The sequence below is a fragment of the Peromyscus leucopus genome, chromosome 18 (genome assembly GCF_004664715.2).
Source record: "Peromyscus leucopus breed LL Stock chromosome 18, UCI_PerLeu_2.1, whole genome shotgun sequence".
NCBI lineage: Eukaryota > Metazoa > Chordata > Mammalia > Rodentia > Cricetidae > Peromyscus > Peromyscus leucopus.
This window is the reverse complement of record NC_051078.1, coordinates 26668054-26671911: the sequence shown is the minus strand read 5'-3', so window position 1 is coordinate 26671911 and position 3858 is coordinate 26668054.

Sequence of the window (3858 nt, the reverse complement as noted above, 5' to 3'; positions counted from 1 at the left end):
CTAATGAATATGAAAATGGGCAGGGACTAACTCCACCCCAGGTTCTCTCCCCCCCTTAACCCCTCACCCCCGCGCGCGCGCGCGCCCCGTCTCCTCCCCCCCCCCACACCCCACTCCACCCCACCCCCATCTTCCCTACTCACCCACCCGGGCAGGGCGAGGCCCCGGGCCTAGTTCAGACAGACAGTTCCATTTCAGACCAATGCCAAGAGAGACGACAAGGCCCCGACAACCCAGAAAACGTAACCGTCTCCACCATGGACTGGCATGGCCCGGCGGAGGAGCCTGGTGAGAACGCAAAGTGGTTAACCCTCCACTCCAGCGCCCTGCTGGGTCATCCTCCCCCCCTCCCATCCCACCTTCTCTCCCCCCCCCTACCCCAACACCCGCTGTCCACCCCGCCCCCACGCCAGCCACTCACTCCCAGAAGATTTAGAGGCATCTTAAGAACTTGAAAGGAAGTATTGCTCTAAAGAGCTTTTATTTCATCCGTAAATCGTTTACGTGGAAGATCCACATTAATCTGAGCCCAGGACGCCGGATACAGCGGCAGCTGTTGACTGGGTGGCTGGTGGTGGTAGAGGGGCCGAGGTTGCTTCCAACCTAAAAGGCTGGCGTCGCGGCGGGCGGCCGGCCACAGTGCTCGCTCGCCCAGGCCCTCGGTCTTCTTCGCGTTGGCTGTGGGATGCAGTGGCCCGTGGATGTAGCGGTGGTGGCACTGGATGGGAATGGGGGTGGGGGGGTTGAGCAAGCGTCCTGGAAAAAATCTGATTTTACCAATGCCAGCCAGTATTCCCCCACCTCTGCCCTTGGTCCTCGCGTTCATCATGAGAGCAACTTGATGTCTTTAGAAAATTCAAGACAGTGGCAACCCCAAAGCCGGTTCTTAACTGGAGATCAGAGGAAGGCTCATCACATAAAGTAGCGTGTGTGGTGGTAGTGTGTGTTGGGGGTGGGGGGTGGAGGGGGTGAAGGCCTTCGGAGTGGTTTAAGAACAGCATTAGTACTTGCAGTTTTCCAGAGTCGGGGCAGCGCCTTTGTAAAGGGTGATGGAGAAGCCGGTGGTTCCCCGGGAGTGGGGTTGAACTCGCGGTTGCCTTTGCGGGCCTAGATAGAACCTTTAGTCCCGCTGAAGGGGATGCTAGGGCGGGTAAAAACAGCGCTTTTAGAGCTGAAAACCATTCTGTTTGGCCTTGTGCCCGACTTCAGGTTCTGAGGAGCCAGAGGCATCTGAGGAAAAAAAAAGAGTTCATTGCCTTGGGCACATCCAAGCAGCCATTTGCAAGAGATCACCCAAGCTTGCAAATCTGGTCAACCCCCCCTACAAATTGTGGACGAGGGAGGTCTCTGTTCACCCGTCCTGAAGTAGCCTTTCTCATCCCAGGCCTTCCCAGCGGCTGTCACTTTTCTCCGGGTTGCGTTGGCAATTACACCAGAGCCTTAGACACGTCGGGTATCCCTGTTGCAGCGGGTGGCCTCGCCCAGTTCAGACGACTGTCTGTCAGTAAGGTTCGGACATTTCCACGTTCTTCGGGTGTCCCTCTGACTCATGCCGCCTCACAGGTGAGACCCTCTGGGGTGCCCAACCTGGCCAAGCTTGGGAAGAAAGATTCCAAGCACAGAGCACACCAGAACGGTCGCCAAGGCATGGCTGGCAAGGCAAATGCAGATTCCACCGACAGGACCGGAGCAGGAGGGTCAGGAGCAACAGCTACGTTCGTGTTTGCCGTGCCTGCGGTCCACCACAGACAGTCATCCCAAGAAGTGGCTCGTGTTCCCACGAGTTGACCCTGCCTTTTAACTGGTTCTATTATGTTCTCGATTGTTCTCTGCGAGCAGTGCTCTGGCACAGCTAGGCACTCTCCACAGCGTGAGGCCAAGCTTGCTTCACCTTAGCTGGAGAGGGATGGAAGTGGGGGAGGGAAGCCCTCCCCCGAAACGCTTGCGGGAGGTCTTGTTTACAAATAAGAGATGCTGTACTCTTCCGACCGACCCTCAATCAGATTATTCCTCCTGGGGGAGGTAGATTGAGTTAGCCTCTCACTCTGGGTTGGCTTGGTGATTTTTCAAGATCTCACCTCTCCCTTTTTTAATCTATCTTACCTCTAGGTATTTTGAATGTACGCTTTACCCCCAATAAACTCGGAAAAGACGATAGACGACGTTTGATGGGTCTTTGAAATTGTCACAGCAGCCAGCGCTCCTGTGACTTGATGAAGAACTATGCCGAGAATTCCTAGTTGTAAACTTAGCTCTATCGGAGAGCTATGTCAGTCTGTTTATAAATATGCGTTTTAGGAGCTCCAAATTCCCTGAAAAACATTCGGTGTCTTTTAAATCAAAGACATATGATACAAGTCTCTCCAGGACTTGTGTACCAATAGAGGTCCGAATAGGAGAAAACTGCCGGGTAGGCCAGGTCAACCGGTGCCTAGGGAAGCCTTTTCCACGCCATTCCCCAAACCCAATGACTTCGCGATTGAAGTGGTTGAAGGGGTGGGGTAAAGGTGTCACCCACCCACACCAGATCCCAGAAACCCCTTGGAAATTCAAATCTATTACACGGAACCCCTTGTGTTTTGTGACATGCAACCACACATGCCCCCCATAACAGGGGGAACCGTTAATGGCAAACTCCCATAACGAATGCGTAATCTGCAGTTTTTGGCAAGGACCTGAGTCTTCGGTTGCCAAGAGCTGCATTAACTAGATCTTGAGAGGCTGAGATAGAGTTTACAGAAGTGACACAGCCCTAGCCATCAGGGCATTAACATTGAATTTTAAATACCAATTAAAGCAAAGATAACTGAGTGGTTTCTGGAAGTCACAAGAAGGCAAAATAAAAGAGGAGGTCATTTCACCTGTGCTACGTCTGTCTGATGTTTGGGGAGATAATGTTGGAAACAGATTGAAACCCTTTGGTAAATGCTCTCACTTATCAAATGAGATCCAGCATGGGTGCTTACTCGCTTTCAAAGTTGTCTTCTTCTAGTCTTTGCCCCCATGCCATCTCTCCCTGATTCAAACCACCCAATGTCAGTGATGCCTTGGAAGGAGGAATCAGGTAATGATGTCAGGATTTAGGTGGCTTTCTTTCTTTCTTTCTTTCTTTCTTTCTTTCTTTCTTTCTTTCTTTCTTTCTTTCTTTCTTTCCTTACTTACTTACTTAATTTTATTCCTCTTCAGCCCCAGGCTGTCATTTCCAGGTTCCTATTTCACTTTTGCATTTTCCTCACACTTCTTTGCACATTCACAACTTGTACTCTGCTCAGAACTCGGGATACACACACCTTGCTTCTTTTCACTTCACCCAACAAGTCAATCAGAAATAGGCTTCTGTGCTTCTTTCTCTCATCTGCTTCCTTCACATTTGAGTTTTGAGGGTAGGATATCAACAGAGATGAGGGACCATTGTTTTTCTTTTTAAGCCTGGGGATATCCTGGACACCCCAGGATTCCAGCACTTTTAGATCCCTGGAAGTTTCAGAGCCCTGGAGGAAGCCTCAGCACCCGTGGAGGATTGTAAAAAGGAAAGAAAGCAAAGAGATGAAGGGGGTTAAGGAGACTATTTGGGGAGAAAATCTTGCCTGTTCTCTCCTCCAGTTATTAAGATGTGTTGGAGTAAAGGAGATCCTTCCTCTGGCTCCATGTGATGGTAAAAACATGGAGAGGGTATTCTGTGAAGATGACTGCTACTCCCTTCTGAAGTCACAGCTAACATTATTCCTGTAAAGCTTATTGTTGCTTTTTTCAACCTGGCAGCCTCCTATATAAAAATACAGTTTGGTTATTTATGAAGTTTTCTGTACTTGGTTTCCTTTTGAGGAATAAAAATCAGAATAAATATATGAGCTAAAA